The sequence below is a fragment of the Schistocerca gregaria genome, chromosome X (assembly GCF_023897955.1).
Source record: "Schistocerca gregaria isolate iqSchGreg1 chromosome X, iqSchGreg1.2, whole genome shotgun sequence".
Lineage (NCBI taxonomy): Eukaryota > Metazoa > Arthropoda > Insecta > Orthoptera > Acrididae > Schistocerca > Schistocerca gregaria.
In genome coordinates this window covers 660970742-660995671 of record NC_064931.1, presented here as the reverse complement: position 1 = coordinate 660995671, position 24930 = coordinate 660970742, and the positions used below count along the sequence as shown (strand labels likewise).

The window sequence follows — 24930 nt, the reverse complement described above, 5'->3', positions numbered from 1 at the left end:
TTAATTCAATTACGTTCCATTATACGCGTTGATGTTCATCTTCTACCCTCCTTTCCAGACACTGTCCATTCCGTTCAGCTGCTCTTCCAAGTCCTTTGCTGTCTCTGACAAAATTACAATGTCATCGTCGAACCTCAAAATTTTTATTTCTTCTCCATGGATTTTAATACCTACTCCGAACTTTTATTTTGTTTCCTTTATTGCTTGCTCAATATACAGATTGAATAACATCAGGGATAGGCTACAACCCTGTCTCACTCCCTTCCCAACCACTGCTTCCCTTTCATACCCCTCGACTCTTATAACTACCATCTGATTTCTGTACAAATTGTAAATAGCCTTTCGCTGTATTTTACCCTTGCCACCTTCAGAATCTGAAAAGGTGTATTCCAATCAACATTATCAAAAGCTTTCTCCAAGTCTAGAAATGCTAGAAACGGGGGTTTGCCTTTTCTTAATCTTTCTTCTAAGGCAAGTCGTAGGGTCAGTATTGCCTCATGTGTTCCAACATTTCTACTGTACCCAAACTGATCTTCCCCGAGGTCGGCTTCTATCAGTTTTTCCATTCGTCTGTAAAGAATTTTTGTTAGTATTTTGCAGCTGTGACTTGTTAAACTGATAATTCGTAATTTTTACATCTCTCAACACCTGCTTTCTTTGGGATTGGAATTATTACATTCTTCTTGAAGTCAGAGGGTATTTCGCCTGCCTCATTCATCTTGCTCACCAGATGGTAGAGTTTTATCAGGACTGGCGCTCCCAAGGCTGTCAGTACTTCTAATGGAATGTTGTCTACTCCGGGGGCCTTGTTACGACTCAGAAATAAATTACATAGGCTACTGTCGTCACATAGACGAGAGAATTTTCCTATATAATCTGAATAATACAGCCTGCAATATCATCGCAGGACGAATAATTGTGAACTACAAAAAAGTTTATAAACTGAGAACATGCTGGTATCTGAAGACACCCAGCACGCTGTTGAATCTATTTCTGGTAGTAAAACTGCAACAGAAGCTGAAAGCGTGCAAAGGTTTGTAAACTTCGTAAACCATCCACAGACCACAACCCATTCAATTATAAAAAGGATAAAATTAGAATGTTTTATACGTTATTCGGATGGTGTTCCGTACAGCCTTCCGCTCTCCAAAATCGAAAAAAATTACATAAATAAAATAGTAACCGCTAATCAGCTAGAAAGGCTCTTGCAAAATGTGCGGTATGTTTTTTCCCTGGGAGTATCCGTGTAATAAAGAACAAGGTGAGGCAAAGCGAGGCGACAGCTGTGGCCGCGCGCGGGAGGAAGTCGCGCCGGGCCAGGTGGGCGAGCAGCGAGTGTACACGACGCGGGTGGTCGCTGCTCGGAGCCGCTCGGAGCCGCTCGGCGGCGCTCGCCGGCCAATGGTGCGCGCCCGTGTCCCGAGTCCAGCATGCGTCACTCGGCCGCGGGCGCGAAGTCCCGCCGCTACTTACGAGTATCTTATCGGCCTCGCAGGCGGGCCCGGCCGCGGGATCCTGCTTGCTCGAATTAGGGTGACCGCCGGCAGTGCGCGAAAGACTCGTCTCTAACTCCGGCGCGGACAGTAGCTTGCGTCCAAAACAATCTTGCGACTTTTCTGCCAACCTCTCAGAACCAGTGCAGATTCCCTTAATCACCGACAGGAAAATAACCTGTGCGTTTCATTTACGTTTCTTTTGTTACCAAATTTGAAGTAAATGGAAGAAACGCGTTATTTGGACAGTTTACACCACATCACAACTGTTATTTTACCCCATGACAATTAGCGCTGTCGTCTTGGAATGTTATCAGATCTGAGGAATGCGTGCTGCCACACAGCCTTGTTAACCTTTTCGAACAGCAGGGAAAATGAAATAACGGGTGTTAATAATCAAAACTCTCTCTACTTGAACCAGTGCAGACGGAAAACTATTTACATCTATATCTACATCCATACTCCGCAAGCCACCTGACGGTGTGTGGCGGAGGGTACCTTGAGTACCTATATCGGTTCTCCCTTCTATTCCAGTCTCGTATTGTTCGTGGAAAGAAGGATTGTCGGTACGCCTCTGTGTGGGCTCTAATCTCTCCGATTTTATCCTCATAGTCTCTTCGCGAGGTATATGTGGGAGGGAGCAATATACTGCTTGACTCTTCGGTGAAGGTATGTTCTCGAAACTTCAACAAAAGACCGTACCAGGCTACTGAGCGTCTCTCCTGCAGATTCTCCCACTGGAGTTTATCTATCATCTCCGTAACGCTTTCGCGATTACTAAATGATCCTGTAACGAAGCGCGCTGCTCTCCGTTGGATCTTCTCTATCTCTTCTGTTAACCCTATCTGGTACGGATCCCACACTGCTGAGAAGTATTCAAGCAGTGGGCGAACAAGCGTACTGTAACCTACTTCCTTTGTTTTCGGATTGCATTTCCTTAGGATTCTTGCAATGAATCTGTCTGGCATCTGCTTTACCGACGATCAACTTTATATGATCATTCCATTTAAATTCACTCCTAATGCGTACTCCCAGATAATTTATGGAACTGACTGCTTCCAGTTACTGACCTGTTACATTGTAGCCAAATGATAAGCGATCTTTCTTTCTATGTATTCGCAGCACATTACACTTGTCTATATTGAGATTCAATTGCCATTCCCTGCACCATGCGTCAATTCGCTGCAGATCCTCCTGCATTTGAGTACAATTTTCCATTGTTACAACCTCTCGATATACCACAGCATCATCCGCAAAAAGCCTCAGTGAACTTCCGCTGTCATCCACAAGGTCATTTATGTATACTGTGAATAGCAACGGTCCTACAACACTCCCCTGCGGCACACCTGAAATCACTCTTACTTCAGAAGACTTCTCTCCATTGAGAATGACATGCTGCATTTACCATACGGATTCACAGTTTTAGAGAAACTGCGCTGCAGAATCTGCGTTGTTAGTAGTGTTACTCTAATGACCTGTCGTCAGGCTCCGGTACTGGTACGGCGACGTAGAACTGAAAAAAGCATCCGTCTGCATTACAGTTACCAACGATCAACATGGCTTTCGACAAAGTGAGCAGGGCTTTACTCGTCATGTGCTGCTGCTCTTCGCTAGTATCGACGCGTTAAAAGGATATGGAGAGGTCATCTTCCCGCACACCGTGATTGATGAACATGATTCGGAAATTCGAATTAATCGGAGGTCTGGATACTGCTCCTTGGAGAGATGGACGACCAGCTGTGCCACAAATGAGTGAAAAAGTTACTGTTGCCGTGGCTAAGAATTCAGGACGCAACGTGCGAGCTTCTAGAACTGTACGAGCTGTGTCACGACAGCTGAACATTGCATGGCCCGCCGTTCGAAAAATGCTGCGAAAAATTGTGAAATGGTATTTCCAATACGGTTCCAGGCTGTCATGAATGCAGATGGTCGTCACGCTGAGGAACATTTGTAACCTGGAACGTAAACATGGTACGCAATTAACATTTGTTACCGTCTCATGTGGAAATCAAAATGTGTTTCTTTCAATGGTTTATCCATTATTTCTCTTCCGCATACCCTTACTAATTTTTACACGAAGTTTAACTGTCCTACGACCACACGTTTATCACCGGGGTCTCCACAAGTAACAAAAGTTTAATTACAATCACCCTTTACTTCTATATCTGGATGCGTCTGTTAGGGCGGTAGGACGTCAAACGGGACGACTTGGTGCAGGAGAGGCACCACACGACATTTTAATTTCCACTGTCTATACTTTTACAAATAAATTCATAAAACTTTGTCAACACGACCAGGAAGGATTCAGGATTCAAACTCATAGCAATGTAAGTTCAAAAGTATAACAAAATAATTTTTTTTACGTGTGAAATTTCATCATTCTTTCAGTTACTATTGGCTGCATTTGTTGCTATAGGTACACTTTTCTTCACAAGTAAGAGAGATTCTTCGATGAATTTTGCACAGCATACAAACCATACTTATGGGTGTTTGAAACTCTAGAATTTATTTAATTAATGAAAAAATGAACGAGCTGTTACATTTTAAACCTCATGTGTAGAAAGAAACTCAAATTTTATGGTTAATTATTTCAATTTTTAGCACAATTTTTAATAGATTTGGAAAATTCTAGAGTTTCATACACCTGTAAGTATGGTTTGTATGCTGTGCGAAATTCATCGAAGCAACGAATACAGCCAATAGGAAGTGAAAAAATGATGACATTTCGCACGTAAATTTTTTTTATATTTTTGAACTTCCATTGCTATGAGCGTGAATCCTGAATCCTTCCTGGTCATGCTAGCAAAGTTTTATGAATTTATTTGTAAAAGTATAGACAGTGGAAATTAAAATGTCCTGTGGTGCCTCTCCTGCTCCAAGTCGGCCCGTTTGACATCCTACCCCCTTTAAAAAAATAAAAAATAAAGTCTTGTGTTACTGTCGACTGGGAGATCCTGGAGGTAGTCCATGTCAGCAAGATCATGTTGACTGTTCAGCTTAATGTACTGGTCTAGCTTGATCGTGGACCCTAAGCGAATTCACTCATAGCTTTAAATGAACTTTACTATAGTACCGTTTTCTCCTTATTTCTTGTCTTTTCTGATATAATACAACGCACTTTGACAGTAACGGTATTAGGAATGGACCAGCACCTCAATTCGACAACTAAAAGAGGACGATTGATTGGGTCTTTCGCGAAAGCGCCATTTCAGCAATCTTTAAATGTAAGCAACGTGAAACATAACTAGGACTGCGAGACATAAATTTGAGTCCAGCATTTCATCCCTGCACGCCTTCGCTGCACAAGTGTTCTCTTATCTCCCCGCCCCAGTATTACGTAAGCACTGTAAGTCAGCGACTTCCAACCTTCAATTATTCTAACTAGTGTTACTACTGTAACTCTTGAATTGAGTACTATGAACAAGTTTGTTGCTAGTTTGCCGTCTATTTCACAGAAACCTATTAAACCTTTGGTATGAAAATAACACTTTTAAGGGTTAGCTGTGGGGAAAGATGCACATCACCAGGAAGAAACTGTGAATTTATTTCATTCAGGTGCCTTTTTATAAAAAATATTCATTTCCATTCCTTCTGTACTACTTGGAGCCTAGTCTCGTACCTACACTGATAATGATCTAACAGCGCTTTAACCAAAGAACTTAAAATGAAATCATCATCAATTAGAGTTTTTATGAAAGAGATACGAGGGCGCGTTGGAAATTAATTCCTCCGAATTTTTTGTATGAAAATTCTTAAAGATTTTTAAATAAAAAAACGTTATTAATATTCTACACTTATATTCTTCATGTCTACTAATTCATTTCTCAACGTTGTCACCCTGGCGAGGAATACATTTCTCCCAACAAGAGCCTACTTTATTAATGTCGTCGTTGTAGAATGTTTGATGTTGTTGACGGAGCTACAGCTAGGCATCTGCTTGCGCCATTTCATAACTATCAAAATAAAGCCCTCGAAGGTTTTGGAAACAGATGAAGATCGGAGGAGCCATGTCAGGACTGTATGGAGGATTATCGATGACAGTGAACCCAAGGCGTCGGATAATTGCAAGAAGGAGATACGAAATTAATGCCCGTGCGGTCATTAGAAACTGAGCACAAGCTCGGATTACGAAATGTTGAGGAAGAAAATCGGTCATGCCCTTTCGAAGGAACTATGTCGGCATTTGCCTGGAACGATTTAGGGAAATCAGGGAAAACCTAAATCTGGATGGGCGGATGGGGATTTGAACCGTTGTCCTCCCGAATGCACGATTGTTGCAGATGCATGCTTTTTTCTCGTGCATCGAAATAATTACGTAACACACCGCCACGTTACACGGTACAATTCAAAGCCCTCCAGCAGCAGAGGGCTGCAAATACGTAGACACGAAGAATAAAGACATAGGATGTTAGTAACGTTTGCTTTTATTTAAAACTTTTTAAGAGTTTTCACATAATATATTTCAGAGGTATTACTCTTCAGCACGCCCTTGTATTTACCCTGCATGAATAGAAAGATTTTGGGCAACGGAGGGCCGATGAGATAACAGTGAACTTTTGTAGCGACCACAGCCAATATTTATCTAAGTTATGACAGTAACAAGGCGCCTTTGGGGAAAAAAATAATCATCCATGATTCGAAATAAAAATCGTTCCTCAGAACTGTAGAAATGTACAGTGACGTGCAGTGCAATTAGTATGTATCTGTGAATTCGTACTGCAGGGAACGACTGCCGAGCTCAGTTTCTGAGAGGCGGAGCTCCACATTTAAAGCCGTTGGCTCCGTCAGTACGTAATCCTGGTGGACTGCCTTTGGAATGGAATGTACCCCTAACGCGAGTGCTGAACGCAACAGGCCAGGCCGCTTACGCGGAGGCCGGCTGCCCGCGCAGTTGCTCTCATTGCTCTAATCGCCGGATGTAGCGGTCCTAATGTCTCCATACGTCTCACCGCAATTGACTTGACGCAGGCCAAACAGCCCTCTCCAGCATGCGCCGCGTATCTAGTTCAGCGCCGTAGTCATAAATCACCTACATCAACGGATACTCAACATGTACCGGTTAACCTACAAAGACAATCCATTTTCCATTACAATCCATTTTTCCATTCTTTGTAGCGCGTTATATTAGGTCGCTTTCTTGCCCATCTGTCCCTTCGATACAAATTTTGCAACTGACTTTAAACTAACTGCCGAATGAGACTTCAAATTTTAAACATAGCTCAGGACTTAATAACAATGCGATATCAACTAGCTTTCTCGTCTGTGTGTGGCGGACGGCACTGTGTTTACCACTATCATTTCCCGATGACATTAAGACATGAAGCTTTCAACATGACTCAGACCTGCATGTCAGTGCAATATTAACTAACTTCCTTGCCTGATGAATGGCGGAGGCTACCTTGCGTACCACTGCCATTTCCTCGTTTCCATGCCTCCATTCCTGTCGCAAATGGTTCACGGGAAGAACGATTGCTGGTAAGCCTCCGAGTGAGATCGATTATCCCTAATTTTTACCTTCAGGGTCTTTTCGGGACATAACGTAAGAGGAAGCAATATATTGGTTGAACGCCCTGAAATAAACCAGAAATTGACAACATGTTTCTGCTGTAATCTCATCAAAACGCATGCGTTTCATGTTTTTCGTTTTATATCTTTCAAGTATTTTCACAATAACTATTAAAAGTCGCGAAAATCCATTTTCAGGACTGTCTATATGGGGTTATGAATCTGTTTGGGGCTACGAGAGATTATATTATACTTTTTAGCCTGATTTAAAAACGTGTTATCTTAATTTACATACATTGAAATAATTATTAAAAAAACAGCACGCACAGTTAATGGTAATTTTTTTAGTCAGTCATTTTTCTGTGTAGGTTGTACTTCAGTTGATATTAACATTTTACTTCATTATTTACTAAACAGCTAATTTCGTCCTCTTGGGGAAATGTAGGAGCACGCGAGGGAATACCTACGTTTATAACATTTGTGAATTTCAAATTCTGGAGATAGCGGGGATAAAATACCAGGAGTGAAAGCTTATTTACAACTAGTACCGAAACCAGCCTAAAGTTATAAGAGACAAAAGGTGTGAAAAGAAACCAGTGGTTGAGAAATGAGTGAGACAGGGTTGTCGCCTATCCCCGATGGCAATCAATCCGAGGGAGCTAAAGTTCATGGAGGGGAAGTAAAGACGTTGAGGTTTGTCCATAATATTGTAATTCCGTCAGAGACAGTAAAGGACTTGGAAGAGGTGTTGAATGGAATGGATAGTTACTCAAAAAGAGATTATAAGGAAAACATCAACAAAAGTGAAACATGGGACATGGAATGTAGTCGAGTTAAATCAGATTATGCTAAAGTAATTAAATTATGAAATGAGACATTAAAAATAGTAGATGAATTTTGCTATTTGGGCAGTAAAATAACGGTTGATATCCGAAGTAGAGAGGATGTAGAATGAAGACTGACATTAACAAGAAAATCATTTCTGAAAAAAGAAATCTTTTAACATCGAATATAAATTTAACTGTTAGTCTTTTCGGAAGGTATTTATTTGTATGGAGCGCAGCTTGTATGGTAGTGAACATGGAAGATAAATAGTTCAGACAAGAAGATAATAGAAGGTTTGCTGATACAGAAGAATGCTAATGATTAAATGGGTAGATCGAGTAGCTAATGAACGGGTACTGAATCGAATTGGGGAATAAAGAAATTTATGGCACAACCTGAGAAAAAGGAGGTATCGGCTGTTTGGACACATCCTGAGGCATGAAGGAATCTTCAGTTCGGTAATGAAGAGAAGTATATGGGGCTAAAATTGTTGATGGTGACTAAGTATTGAATACAGTAAACAGATTCGATTGAATGTTGATTGCAATAGTTATTCGGTCATGAAGAGGCTTGGGCAGGATGGGCTGGCGTGTATAGCTGTATCAAACTAGTCTTCAGACTGAAGACCACATCAATAGGCATTGTCAAGTTACATCACAATAAAATTTTTATCCTTGCAGCATGCTATAATCCACGATTCAGTGGAATAATGTCCAAAGGGCCAAATTAGGTAACTCCTAAAAAATTAAATCAGACATGTATTTGAAAATAAAAGAGCAGACTACGTAGGCAAATGATTTACTTTGTCTAATACACAATTTATGTATACTGACATATAAAAAAGACTATAGTGCTTATTAAAGTGATTGGTTCATGGGTTCGAGTGTCACCAAAGACGTATTGACTAATTAATCTAAGTGTCTGTCGTTTCCGTAGTATAGTTTGCTCTTTTCCGGCACTGAATGAACGTTAGAAGGCTACGTAATCATACACGACTTTATTCCTATCGGTATCCGTGATATGAAATTACCTGAAAGGTGCAAAATACCACTCGGTTTCAGAAAAATTCCTCCAATACGGAGTTCTTCCCTTTGCTTCGGATAATAACTTCAAAAACGTTTATAACGGGAGGATTTTTGTATTATGGAAGTAATAAATACAGTATAGAAGTGAGCCTATGGTTGTAAACAAGGCAAGATTTCTGCAAGCATGGATCCAGTTTCCTTCCTTTATATCCTTCTGCCACGAATCTGTAGCACCAAGAAGGACCAGAGCAAATCAGAGATTCACACCTTGTCACCACTGTGGTTATTATAGACGACAGTTACGTCGTTGTCAGCTGGTTGGGAAAAGTTGTGAAGGGGGGAGTGGGAAGAGGAAGGAACTACCGTGACCATTTTCAGGAGCAATACCGACATTTGCCTGGAGATATTTAAAGAAAAAACAGTAAGGCCGAGAGAAGGGAGAGAGACATGAAGGGTTACGCTTAACGTTTCATTGGTGGTGCACAAATTCAGGGGGATACGAATGACGTCATTGTCAGTTACAGAACCCATTCCCAGATTCGTTTGAAGGGATTTAGGGAGACCGCAGAAAACCTAAAACAAGTCAGATGACCAGATGAAGAACTGATCGTCCTCTTATGGAAACTTCTTTTAACTAGTGCTCGTAGGCATGTAGGATAGAACGTCCTCACACTTTCTATGCACGGTATATTCTAGTTAAGAGAATTTCAGTCTGCCGTGAACGGATTGACACCTTTCTCCAGGCTACGTCAAATTAATTCAGCAGAATGATGGGTAACGTTTTTACATTGACTGCACGAGAGTAATGTAAAGCTTCACTGTACCATACCGCCCACGTACTCGAGCACTGCACGCCCGTCAACCTCAGGGGCGTCTAGCAGGTTGTCTCCATGTCGTCCTTCCGTAATTTTGCAACCAAGATGAGGGCGCTCTACCGTCAGGTACCCTGACAGATGTTCTTATTTGAGCGACACGAGCGTGATGTCAGGCTTAATCAGGAGTCACTTCACCAGAGTAAAATACTTCACATACGTTCTGCCTGTACGCTTGCAGACGCAACTAACTTACTCATCTAGCGGCGCCTCTCCCAACACTCGACTGCAGTTTCCTGTTCAATTACCACTGTATAACGTAACACATCTGAACGCGAATACCGAGTCATTCAATATCGCACGTTACGAATACTTAACCCAATACAATTTCATTAAACAGAATTCGGCATAAAATGACAATCTGCAGAGTGAGTAAGATGTACATAATTTTTATTTAACTAGCTAGATCGCGATCAAGACAAATAAATGAAAACCATTTAATTAACGTTAAAAAATCAGCATTGTTCTAAAAAAACAAAGAGCAGTTATTGAGTGAAGTGTTCGATGTGTACTCGGAATCAGTGACACTTACAAATGATTACAGTTAGAAAGTGACAATACATCGATATCGTTAATGCTGTCTAACACTTCATGATTGTAAAACACGATAGGTCTTTTTTTTATTTCGTTGCCCACCTACTAAGGACTACATCAAGATAACTATTTATTTCTCTTTTCCTTCATCTTCCCCGAATATTCTTTCATTTTGTCAGCATGCGCTCTTTCCCTCTCATCTGACCATTTGACACCAGTTGCTTTTCTGTCTGCTTTATCTTCTGAATAACCTTCGGATTTTTTGACATCTAGCCTGAATTTGTCTCGGTTGAGTAAGACGTCCTATTCAATCTGCGTTTCTTCGAAGTCCTTTTTTGTATTGCCTTCCCACCCATTTTCTTTGTCTGCTTTCCTGTTTTGGCAGAATGTGTGTATCTTCCTGGTTAACCAGTCTTCCTTCATTCTTTTGAGATGTCCATGGAGTGTAACACGTCTTTTCTTGATCTCGTCTTTTTTTATGCCTTAATTTAACGTCTTTAAAAACATTTTCTATTGTACAGATTTCTCATTTTCAATTACGTTCTCTTCAGTTTTTCATTTCTGATTTTAACTGCTTCTTTTTCTCTTTTTTTTTATACTTTCACCCAGATATTTACAGTAATCTGTTTCCATGAAGTTGCCATACTTAGTTTTCAAAATATTTTATTATATAAAAGAACCTAATTCCATAGATACCAATTTGTTATTGGATCTGAGGTACACATTCATAAATAACGAACCAAAGGAGAGCGAAGAAACAATTGCATACAAAAATAAATGGATGCAACATTGATTTGGCCAAAGGTAATTTTGTAAATAGTCTTGACGGGTTTGCCGGCGGATCACGTTGTGCAAATTCCACAGTATTTCCTCGGAGCAACTGTCCGACAGTTTCAGGTGGTTCAACCTTGCTGGCGGCTAGGTACGATTGACAGTATGCGGACGCCGACGCCCGGTTTCTAGAAGACGCGCGCAAAGAATGCGCAGGCGTGGAAATCACGTGTGCGCAATGATCTGCAGATGGATGGTGCCGTACTCAAACGCCACAGATGATGCGTTTATCTACAAGAAAGTAACAACGCCAGAAGACAGGATGACCTGCAGAGGACTCATGAATGGTCAGACTCTTGCAATTGACCCTGAAGGTAAATAAATCTAATATAATGTACATATATGGGAAAAGAAACAGACTACTGTACATTTACATTATTGAAGAGAAATTGCTGGAAGCAGAACCCACTGTAAAATATCTAGGAGTAACTATCCAGTGCAGCCTTACGTGGAACGACCACACAAAACAAATAGAAGGAAAAGTAAATGGTAGGCTGAGATTCATAGCAAGAACTTAAGGAAACGCAACTCGTCGACGGAAGAAGTGGCTTACAAGGCGATTGTTGGACCAATTCGTACATTTTTTTTATCAGTGTAGGATCCTTGCCACGTGGGACTGATAGACGAGGTAGAGAAGATCCAACAAAGAACGACGTGCTCCATCACGGGATCGTTTAATCGGTGCGAGAGCGTTACGGAAATGCTTTACAAACTCTAATGGTAGACGTTATAAATGAGGCGTTGTAAATCAAGGAGAGATTTGATTGAAATTTTGAGATAATGCTTTCCAGGAAGAGTCGGAACACATATTACTTCCTCCTAAATACATCTCGCGAAATGATCAAGTCGAGAAAATTCGAGGAATTGTAGGTAATACAGAGAAATCTTTCCATGAGCCATTCGCAATGGGAACAGGGTAGAGGGGATCAGTTAGGTTAATGCTACCGAAAGTTCCCTCCGCTACAGACCGTTAGGTGGCTTGCGGAATATGATATTGGCTAAATGTAGATGTGGAAAGACGACGAAACAGTTGCCAGGCTGGTCCAAATTATGACAAGACAATGACGAGGCAGTACAGAAAAAGTGAAATTCTGTGCCGTTTCGAGGCACATATTTCGTCCTAGTTTCAGAAGATGTTGAAATGAAAACTAAAACAACAAATAGTCATACGTCGTTAGAGAACGCCCTTTTGTTTTACAATCATTATGTGCAAAAATATTACGTTTCGTTAACCACGTGGAATATTACCTATACGTAAGGAAAAAACACTTATTCCCGCTGCATAGGAGCGCAATACACAGTACCTATAGCTCCCTAGACATTTTCGTACCGAAATATGTGCTCCCTAATTTATTTCCTTTCGGGTGCGCAAACTATCAGCCCTTAGAATCTCTGCATGCTTAAACAGCTGTTATTTTTTGCTGACGTTCTTTATTCTAAGACCATTTTCACCTATGAGAAACATTATGTGAAAAGATCAAGCATCAAACTGCGACCGTTGCCCGAGTAAAAGTCGTTTCATGAAGTATCTTAAGAATACCACGGGAAGAAAAGTGCAAACATAACACAAGTTGTTCAATGAATATCCACACCGCTACGGTAAGGGATAATCCACCGTACCATCCTCTGTTAGCGTTACTGAAACTCCTTTGGAGGTTACTGCGTTAGTCCTCTCAGGTAACTCGACATCGAACAATCAAGAAGCATATATACTTATTCCCTTATCCTTAAATGACATCCCGTTGCCAGAACCCTAAAGTGGCCACTATTCTTTAGGCTTTCCGTGGTTTCCCTGAATCACTTGAAACTGATTCTGAGACAATATTCCCTTCAAGGAGTTTGCAGCTGATATCCTTCTCATTCCTTTCCGAATCAGAGCTTGTGCTCCGTCTCCAATAACTCCGATATTGACAGCCTGCTAGCCTGCTAAATCTCATTCGATATGATTGGAAGTAAATCACAATCAAATGCCAATTTATCTGCAACAATAAATTTCCGTTTCTTTCTGCGTATCTTCCTTTGGAACGAAATGTTCGGTAATCCGAAATCCGCAGACTGCGAGTATCCTAGCTGTACGAGACGCACGCTCTTGCAGAGCTCCCTATTGCGTTTCATCTTGATATTTTTTTCCTCAGAGGGTAAGTGTGTCTATTCAGGAGAGCCACGCTACCAAGTCTTCACAAAGTCACGTTTCTGCTGCTAATGGCGCCCTATCAGCGCATTTGATTATTTTCACCCATTGTTCCGCAACTTTGATACAATCGACACGAGCTGGGGCAGACGGACCAGACCCTTCGGAATGTGCGATGGATGGAAAGGGACAGGCCCTTCCAGAGTCCTTATCTGAGCTTCAGTCCTCTACTTCTCTTTCTAATTTTCCAAGTAAACCCCTTTTTTTCTTTGCTGCGGGTAAAGTGATTCATATATTTACAGAAGACACGAAAGGAATGTTAACGACAGAGATAACATTCCATTTTTATTTTTCATGCCGGTGGTCCTACCAACACTTTTAATCTAATCGACAAACGTGCATTGAATGAAACAGATGGAAATCATTTGTTCGAGCCTTGTCCCGCATAAGAGCGTTCTACACGTGACTAGAGCGTCTACGGCAGTTGTCAATTCGGTTATCGCGTTAAAAGCACTTTTTTTACTCTTATCGGTTTGAGTGCTTCAGCCATCAGTATTACCCGCAGGACATTTCTCGTAGTATGTTTGATATCGGTTTCGGACTGCAGAAATGTGTTGTGTAGGGTAGGACTAACATGTTAGTGCAACAGCAACCTGCTATCGGAAGCGATTCATTAGTAAGCAATCGACGACGGTCATTATATCCAGGCGGATCTCAGCATCTGTAGCTCGACTGCAGTGTATCAACTGCAGAAGGCGGCTAATGTCAGCGTGCAGTTAGAAATAAACCTTACTCGCAGTCGCCGGAATGCGCTCTAATGGCTTTCCACTTGGCCGGTGACAATGTGGCGACCACATCTGCGCGCCTCTGCGCAAGAAGTGACATTATCAGTAGGAGCAGCTTTCCCAGAGTACCCATTATTCTGGGGTTACAAGCTACATCTCAGGGAATATACGCTGTTCTGACAACAACATATTGTTCAAATGCGAAGCACAAATTAACATTCTCCGAAAAATGTGAGGAGCATTCCATTACCACCCATTAATGCAGTGGAAAGAAGCGCTCCATTCTCAGTGATTACACTATAGAAGTTAATTCAACTTACTGTTTAAGTTTTAGAATGATGAAGAAGCAAAGCAGTAATGAAACCAAAGTTTGGTCTAAACATTACAGTGTTTTACTAGCCACAATCGTATTCGGGTTGGCATACCCTTACTTTCATCCGACTTGATAACAGGCTCAGCCAGCCACATACGCACTGAACGTCGAATCGAAGCTATGCCGCAACATGAAATTTTTAACATACACGATACGTTGACAGTCACCTTTAAGTTCCTGTAATGGGGACTCAGATCTTGACCTTTGGTAAACTAACATGGTTTTCAAGTAACTTAACAACTTAGGCTTAAGTAACTTTCCATAACGTGAATAGACGTAACCATCTTCATCTGCATCTACATACAGACTCCGCAAACCACAATACGATACATGGTGGAGGGTACCTTGTACCACTGTTAGTCATTCTCTTTCTTGTTTCATTCGCAAATGGTGCGAGAGAAAACGGCTATCTATATGCATTTGTAGAAGCCCTGATTTCTCTTATATTGTATGTTGGAGGCAGTAGGATTGTTCTGCAGTCTGCCGCAATTTACGTTTCTCTAAACTTCCTCAATAGTGTTCCGAGAAAAGAAACGTCTTCTTTCCCCCATAAATTCCCATCTGAGTTCATTGAGCATTTCCATAATACTAGTGTGTTGATCGAACACGTCGGTAACAATTTTAAATAGCAGTACGCCTCTGAATTTCTTCTATATGTTTCTTTAATTCGACCTGTTGGAGATCCCAAACACTCGAACAGTACTTAAGAATGGGTCGGATGAGTCTTTTGTATGTGGTCTCCTCTATAGATGAACTACACTTTTCAAGAATTCTCCCAATAAATCGAAGTCGACCTGTCGACTTCCCTAAAACCAACCTTTCGTGTTCGTACAGCTTCATGTCGCATTGCAACGCTACGTCTAGATACTTAATAAACGTTACATCACTAGTACTGTGTTGGAGTATTGTATGGTTGTCTTTCGTACTCATCTTCATCAACTTATATTTATCCATATTCAGAGCAAGTTGCCATTCATTACACCAGATAGAAATTCTATCCAAGTCACCTTGTATCCTCCTATAGTCATTCAGAGACTGCACTGTCCCGTAACCTTTCACGTACACATCAGCAAACAGACGCAGATAGGTGATCAACTATCCGTTGTCCCAAACACATATCGCCTCATGTCATTCGCACATGAAATTATTATATTTAGCAATTAATTTATCAAAAGTACATAATTTATGCTTTTTGCTAATGAACTAAAAATATTAAAAAGACAACAAGATAACACAAAGGAAAATGACGCATTCATCTATAAAAGTAAGTAACAAATCCTAGTTCTGAAAAATTAAAATAGAATTTTGCAGCCGTAATTCAGATAATGCACTAGTCTCTAATACACATCTCAAGATCATAAAATTAATACTTAAAAACATTTATACTGGGCGTAGATTAGACATAAACGTCTTCAGCTCAAGTATCCCCTGACGCATCTGTGCTCAATACGCTTTCCCGCACTTCCGAATTCTGTGACAAGGAACTAGAGAGGCAGCGATAGTTAAAAGCGTGTCCCACGTAGTGTATACGTAATAAAGTTAAATGAGACAGTGCACCTGTGAAGGGTCAATAGGGAGGATGTGGAAAACCATCCAACATCGGCATTACGCCTTGGGAGCTTACCAGCTTAATCCAGTGTAGCTCCGTTAAATGTAGCACACTGCGTTAAGATAGTCCATTTGCCCCTAAGCTATTCTGCGTAGTGTACAGGTCTATTATTCCTTTCCACGTTTTTGCTCCCTGTCGGTGCTCGGTTTTTACTGTGTTTACGGTGTACACTTTACATGGAGTCCTCCTGAGAGCGTTCCTTCGTGTAAGGCGTGGATCACCTTTATTACACATTCGCGTTTACTACAATCGCAAACAGCCTAGAAGTATAGAGCGAGAAAATGAGCAGTCTCTTGCGCGAAAGAAGCCCGTTCTGGTAATGGCAGACGTCAAACATGGTTAGCTGTCCGAGGCAAGTTTCTAATTAGTCGGCATCATTCAGCAGCTACCATAAACGGAGGGACTAAAAATCGTTTTCATTAACATTTTAATGGAGCATACGCTCCAGTTACAGCTGTCCAGGCCTCATCGCTGCCGTTCACTCACAGCCTCCCACCTGAAGTTTCAAGCGCGACGATATTTTTCTTTCTTGTTCTTCCGTACTAACAGTGGCTAGATGGCTTCATTGCTGAATGTGAACCAGTGCTGCCTACGGAACAAGTGAGGCGTATGAAAATCTGCCGACAATGCTTTTCTCTTATCGTCACTGAAAATGGTTCGTGAATTTTTCATGTAGCAAACTGCAAAGTCTCTGTGTGCAGCTTTGGACGCAATTTACGTTGACTGCTTAATTTTGCGGATTTCGAAAGAAATTCCGGCTAATACTCTACATTTTTTTTCATTAAATCCTGTTTGTTACCTCGTACTCTTCCGTTAGCACTATCAGCTCTCCCTTGAAATTACAATACCACCACCACACCTTTCCTTTGGAAATTTTATTCAAAATGCACTCTGCACTCTGTTCTGCGATAACGCAGGAAGGCCTTCCGTATTTCAATACTAAAATCACTTAATCTGTACCGTTGGCACTTTCAAACGCATATTTACTGAATTTACTCTTCTTTTCGGGTATCTTCCTCTACTGTATGCACATAACATCCGAAGAAACGAACAAAAAGTAACGGCTCGTACAGTAGGATCTCCTTTGGTGAAAGTAACGTAACAGATTCAATAAAGGATCAGCCATAATGTCTTTACTCTAACTTGGGTACGCTAAAATAAAATACAAATGTGGTATATATATATATATATATATATATATATATATATATATATATATATATATATATATATATATATGTTGTATACGTGGAAGAACCCTGGAGATACTAAAAGGTATCAAATGGATTATATAATGGTAAGACAGAGATTTAAGAACCAGGTTTTAAGTTGTAAGACATTTCCAGGGGCAGATGTGGACTCGGACCACAATCTATTGGTTATGACCTGTAGATTAAAACTGAAGAAACTGCAAAAATGTGGGAAATTAAGGAGATGGGACCTGGATAAACTGAAAGAACCAGAGGTTGTACAGAGTTTCAGGGAGAGCATAAGGGGACAATTGACAGGAATAGGGGAAAGAAATACAGTAGAAGAAGAATGGGTAGCTCTGAGGGATGAAGTAGTGAAGGCAGCAGAGGATAAAGTAGGTAAAAAGACGAGGGCTGCTAGAAATCCTTGGGTAACAGAAGAAATATTGAATTTAATTGATGAAAGGAGAAAATATAAAAATGCAGTAAATGAAGCAGGCAAAAAGGAATACAGACGTCTCAAAAATGAGATCGACAGAAAGTGCAAAATGGCTAAACAGGGATGGCTAGAGGACAAATGTAAGGATGTAGCAGCTTATCTCACTAGGGGTAAGATAGATACTGCCTACAGGAAAATCAAAGAGACCTTTGGAGAGAAGAGAACCACGTGTATGAATATCAAGAGCTCAGATGGCAACTCAGTTCTAAGCAAAGAAGGGAAGGCAGAAAGGTGGAAGGAGTATATAGAAGGTTTATACAAGGGTGATGTACTTGAGGACAATATTATGGAAATGGAAGAGGATGTAGATGAAGACGAAATGGGAGATACGATACTGCGTGAAGAGTTTGACAGAGCACTGAAAGACCTGAGTCGAAACAAGGCCCCCGGAGTAGACAACATTCCATTAGAACTACTGACAGCCTTGGGAGAGCCAGTCATGACAAAACTCTACCAGCTGGTGAGCAAGATGTATGAGACAGGCGAAATACCCTCAGACTTCAAGAAGAATATAATAATTCCAAACCCAAAGAAAGCAGGTGCTGACAGATGTGAAAATTACCGGACTATCAGTTTAATAAGTCACAGCTGCAAAATACTAACGCGAATTCTTTACAGACGAATGGAAAAACTGGTAGATGCGGACCTCGGGGAGGATCAGTTTGGATTTCGTCGAAATGTTGGAACACGTGAGGCAATACTGACCTTACGACTTATCTTAGAAGAAAGATTAAGAAAAGGCAAACCTACGTTTCTAGCATTTGTAGACTTAGAGAAAGCTTTTGACAATGTTGACTGGAATACTCTTTTTCAAATTCTAAAGGTGGCAGGGGTAAAATACAGGGAGCGAAAGGCTATTTACAATTTGTACAGAAACCAGATGGCAGTCATAAAAGTCGAGTGGCATGAAAGGGAAGCAGTGGTTGGGAAAGGAGTGAGACAGGGTTGTAGCCTCTCCCCGATGTTATTCAATCTGTATATTGAGCAAGCAGTAAAGGAAACAAAAGAAAAATTTGGAGTAGGTATTAAAATTCATGGAGACGAAGTAAAAACTTTGAGGTTCGCCGATGACATTGTAATTCTGTCAGAGACGGCAAAGGACTTGGAAGAGCAGTTGAACGGAATGGACAGTGTCTTGAAAGGAGGATATAAGATGAACATCAACAAAAGCAAAACGAGGATAATGGAATGTAGTCAAATTAAATCGGGTGATGCTGAGGGAATTAGATTAGGAAATGAGACATTTAAAGTAGTAAAGGAGTTTTGCTATTTAGGAAGTAAAATAACTGATGATGGTCGAAGTAGAGAGGATATAAAATGTAGACTGGCAATGGCAAGGAAAGCGTTTCTGAAGAAGAGAAATTTGTTAACATCGAATATAGATTTATGTATCAGGAAGTCGTTTCTGAAAGTATTTGTTTGGAGTGTAGCCATGTATGGAAGTGAAACATGGACGATAACTAGTTTGGACAAGAAGAGAATAGAAGCTTTCGAAATGTGGTGCTACAGAAGAATACTGAAGATAAGGTGGATAGATCACGTAACTAATGAGGAGGTATTGAATAGGATTGGGGAGAAGAGAAGTTTGTGGCACAACTTGACTAGAAGAAGGGATCGGTTGGTAGGACATGTTTTGAGGCATCAAGGGATCACAAATTTAGCGTTGGAGGGCAGCGTGGAGGGTAAAAATCGTAGAGGGAGACCGAGAGATGAGTACACTAAGCAGATTCAGAGGGATGTAGGTTGCAGTAGGTACTGGGAGATGAAGCAGCTTGCACAGGATAGAGTAGCATGGAGAGCTGCATCAAACCAGTCTCAGGACTGAAGACAACAACATATATATATATATATATATATATATATATATATATATATATATATATATATATATATATATATATAACGAAGTATACACCCATCCTAGCTGAAGGTTAAGGCGCTAGATACTGTCACAGTTCAGAGTTGCTTGGTGATAGCGGTGACGGAAGGACAATGTTTATGGTAAGTTCTTATGAGACCAAACTGCAGAGGTCATCGGTCCATAAGCTTACACACCACTTAATCTAACTTAAACTAACTCACGCTAAGGACAACATACACACACCCACGCCCTAGAGAGGTCTCGAACCTCCGACGAGGGGGCAGCCGCGTGAACCGTGGCAAGGCGCCTGAGACCACGCGGCTACCCCGCGCGGCAAGGACAATGTGACAGCACAAACTTTTCCAATCCCTGACTCTTTTTGGGGGTCAAAATGTGTGATCAGTTTGGTGATTTTTATCTATGGAGGTCGAGTTTCGTTTCTTTTCACTACAAAATCAGAAGCAATTGACTTGGCAATGTTCAGCATGACTCTGCGTCTTCAGTGGCATCCAATCACATGATCTCGCTGCAATTTCATGAGTACGCAAAACAGTTCACTCTTCTCTTTGTCATTTCCATCTTTCTCTTCATATTTCCTCCTTAAAGTAATGGCTGAAATGATAACAACCGATTTCCAATCCATCCTTGTCCTAGACGAGCTTGTACTTAGTTTCCAATAACTCTTCATAGACGGGTGAATAAATCTTAATATTCTTACCTTCCCATATTCCATCAAGAATTAAGGAACATCAGCCATAATGAATCCATCGAGTACTACATATTCATAACTCATCTTACAAATTAATTTCTGGTAATGTACCCGCGTATTAATTGCAGTGTCCATACACGGGATCAGCACTATCCTCTCTCTGTGAGTCGCAGTTTTCGCTAATAGTAATGTACATTTTGAATAACAAATGATTCATTACACTCCACTGCAGTGCTATGTTGACAAAAACTGACATATTGAGCCCGTGGCTGCGTACAAAATATATGTTGACTCTTACATAAAAGATAACATCAACGAGAGACTTTTCACAACGCTATTTATTTATTTAAACAGCGCCATTACCGGTTTCGAACCGATAGGTTCACCTTCAGACTGATAGTTCACGTTTTACATTACATTTCGTATTTTGTTTCCCCACCTGACGATACTTCCTTGGGTTGACGATGCCCTACAACCAAAACAAGATGTGAGACAACGTCTTTTTAATTGTAATTATGTCACATCACTTAAAATCGTCGTTAGATATAATTACAGTTAAAAAGACGTTGTCTCAAATCTTGTTGTGGTTGTAGGGCATCGCCACCCCAAGGAAGTTTCTTCAGGTGGGGAAACAAAACACGAAATTTAATGTAAAACGTGAACTAGCCGTCTGAAGATGAACCTATCGGATCGAAATCAGTAACGGCGCTGTTCAAATAAATAGCACTGCGAAAAGTCGCGGGTTGCTGTAATCTTCGGTGTAAGAGTCAACCTATACTCTACTGAAGTACTACGATGACTATACTTGCAAGTTCGATTCCCGGCGGGGTCAGGGATTTTCTCTGCCTCGTGATGACTGGGTGTTGTGTGATGTCCTTAGGTTAGTTAGGTAAGTCCTATAGTGCTCAGAGCCATTTTGTACTTGCAGGACGACACAATGCACAATAAGGACAGCTCACAATGTTTCATTCCTCACCGTAAAGCTTTGGCATTTGTCGGGAAATCTAGTCAATTTATTAATACCGCTACAATGTGTTCCTGCTCCACTGTTACTCAAACTAAAGAAAGTCGTATGTTAGTTGCCTAGATAAAGATCCTGTCTAACCGACGTTCAGTTACGTGACAAAAGTATCATGAAGAGATCAGTTCCCAGTACTTTCTAAATCCTACTGCAGGTAATCAGCATGCCGTGAAACAATGAAACCTCATAGACCTAAGACACCAAACAGCCATTTGGCAGTGAACCGGACATGCGTTCTTTCTCTAGTGGAATGAAACGCGTCACATTCCTCACAACGGTGACTATTGTGTGACGTAACGCCACAGACACTTTACTAGACACTAACTGCTGTCGCAAAAGAAAGCTGCCGACTCGAGCGCTTTGGCGGTAGGGCGTGATTCACGTTACATTGCGGAAACGTTCCACACAGGAATTCTCGCCTTGATGTCTGCTTCGCAGGTTACCTACCAACAGTGCGTTAGTAAGTAAGATGCCTGAAATCCTGTTTTGAAACAGGATATTGGACGTATTTGTCGAATCTAAGTAACTTGCTCTATCCCCATTTCCTATGACGAACGTAATTTCTGCGAATAAAATATTACAGTAGTATAATAATAATGCTGGAGCAGAAGATAACTGTAATTGATGCTTCGTTGACATCGGTGTCATTAAAGTGCGCTATCACATTTGGTAAAACCAGAGATGAACTATAAAGTTATTGAAACTTCCTGGCAGATTAAAACTGTGTGCCCGACCGAGACTCGAACTCGGGACCTTTGCCTTTCGCGGGCAAGTGCTCTACCAACTGAGCTACCGAAGCACGACTCACGTCCGGTACCCACAGCTTTAGTTCTGCCAGTATCCGTCTCCTACCTTCCAAACTTTACAGAAGCTCTTCTGCGAACCTTGCAGAACTAGCACTCCTGAAAGAAAGGATACTGCGGAGACATGGCTTAGCCACAGCCTGGGGGATGTTTCTGGAAACAGAGCTTCTGTAAAGTTTGGAAGGTAGGAGACGGATACTGGCAGAACTACAGCTGTGGGTACCGGACGTGAGTCGTGCTTCGGTAGCTCAGTTGGTAGAGCACTTGCCCGCGAAAGGCAAAGGTCCCGAGTTCGAGTCTCGGTCGGACACGCAGTTTTAATCTGCCAGGAAGTTTCATATCAGCGCACACTCCGCTGCAGAGTGAAAATCTCATTCTATAAAATTATTCTTCTAAAGGGATTAATACAGGTAATCTAAAACTAGGTGGCCGGTAATATGTCTGAATTTAGTTACTGTCCAATACGTGTCCCTTAGGAGAAGGGTGAGGGGTGAAACACATATAAGCATCATATTACAACACCACAGATAAACCCTGCAAGTGTGTGACTCAGTGTGTGAATGGCATCCTCCTGTGACAAATAACGCAGTCTGACATGGAAAAGTAATTCAGAAGGATCGAAGGAAATTTCTCGCAGAATATACAATAGAAGCTATTGAGGACGAGGGTTGTAAGCAAACCCAAACAGTCCTGAGCAGAAGAATCTGGAGACGCCCAGAAAATGACAATATCTACAGAGAGCGGTTATGTATAGCACACAAGAGAAAGAATGGGAGCTGATTCTGGAGCTCTCATAACAGAAACGCAATGTCAGTCTTTACGGACGGAAAGCAGCAAAATAGTTATTATGAGAATGATTCATCATGATCTTTCGAGATACACTACAACACTACCGAACATAAAACATCAGGTTGCCCATTATTTGCAAAGAACGTATATTAAGAAGATAAATTAAACTGTTTTCAGAACCCGCAAATCAAAGAAGTGATAACCTTTTCGAATAACACTGCCGGCTAGCAAGTCGAATGATATTCTGCAGCAAGCATAAAAATACTGATTTGTAAGTCCCACGTAAAGCGGTCACAGATAATAAAGCGTTTCAGAATAAACTGAAGTACACGGACCAGGTCATCGGAGCAACTGAAAACTGAATGGTCAAATGGTTCTAAGCACTATGGGACTTAACGTCTGAGGTCATCAGTCAACTAGACTTAGAACTACTTAAATCTAATAAACCTAAGGACTTCACACAAGTAATGCCCGAGGCAAGATTCGAACCTGCGACCGCAGCAGCAGCGCGGTTCCGGACTAAAGCGCCTAGAACAGCTCGGTCACCGTGGCCGGCCTGAAAACTGACATCATCCTTATCATAACTACTGTCTTGGGATCTCAGTTTCACAACCTCAAGACAACCGTGTCTCAACATGGAGGATACAGTAAAAAAAGTGAAATACAGGACCCACCACTGTCCGGGATCACACATATCGTGAGACAGGCATTGTAGAATTAACCACATCGTCAGGGCCATTATTAATGAAACTAGTAGCGATATTGAGTGGGTTTTCCGCAGCAAGTGTATAAAGGTGTTTGAATTTATGAAACGATTATACAGATGATGATAACAACAACAACAATAATAATAATAATAATAAAAATCATTCTTCCAAATATCAAACAAAACGAGACGAGGTGCCTTGCTTTTTGCTGATGACGCGGTAATAATTACTCGAACTACCGAGGAAGTCAGCCACCCCATCGGTAAACTTCATGATACCGCCATCAAGACCGAACTCCCAACCTCTTACAAAAATATGCTATACATAGACTCAAAGAGCGCAAACCTGGCATTACTTGCAGCCAAGTACGGAAACATCACACAAGTTAAACACTTCAAGTACCTAGGTGAAATTACTGGAAACACTAGCAACTAAAGAATAGCTAAGTAGCCAACGAAACACCTGCAGAGAAACTGCGTAAATCCTACAAAATTACGTGCAATATGTACAACAAGAACGCGCTGTCCATCCAGGCCAAACTTCCTCACTAACACACAGACGTTCTTACAGAAGCAATCTACATAAAGGAGACGTCGTCATTAACTACGAACGTCAAAGACATCGAGAAAATAGAACAACCAACACTGTGAAAATTACTTTGACCAAAATTTGAGATGGTATCTAGATGCACAAAAGCTCAGAACTGTATTCGGTAACTGAATGGTTCACCTCAGTAACATGGAAAAGGCGTATGAAAAACTGCGGTCATACAGCACAAATGGATGACTCTCGTTTGACCAAGAAAATCTGTCACATCATCAACGGAATCCGATAACCCAAAATACGTTGGATGGTAGACATCCAAAGGGACACCCACTGTAGCAGAAAATCAATACACGTAACTTCATACCCAAGAATCCAACAGGAAGGAATTTGAAGCCTAAAAATGCAAAGACGCAGGAAAGAAGACAGGCCCAAAATGAAAAGTTGAAAACTTTTGGGGAGATAAGAAGAACAAGAAAGCTAATGCTAAGTACTGGTTCCACGCGCTCCTTGGAGGTCGAAACGAAATATATACATAAACGATGTCTTGATCTGAATACACTTGAAATTATAAAACAGACATTGACAGACACAGTGTCCAAGACTAAATTTACAGGGGAAATCACAGATCTTTCGAAATCAAAACGGAAGTAATACAAAGAGATAGGCTGTCCCCATTATTTTACAAATGAGTCCTAGAGAACGTGATACAAGACTCGCGCAAACGGAAATCAACCCTCAAAATTGATCAACCAGTCACTGTAGCAAGAGGTTAGTTGTGCATTGATTGCTTAGAATTTGCAGACTATTTAGCAATCTTAATTC

General features: G+C 41.1%; 1 protein-coding gene and 1 non-coding gene across 2 annotated transcripts in view; one reads left to right on the top strand and one right to left on the bottom strand.

The window, feature by feature from the left end:
* Positions 1 to 24930, bottom strand: part of LOC126299093 (homeobox protein engrailed-1-B-like) — a 322170-nt gene that overhangs the window by 57440 nt on the left and 239800 nt on the right. The gene's annotated exons all lie outside the window — the stretch shown is intronic.
* Positions 22304 to 22380, top strand: Trnas-cga (transfer RNA serine (anticodon CGA)). Its single transcript has one exon. It is a non-coding gene; the product is annotated as a tRNA-Ser (tRNA).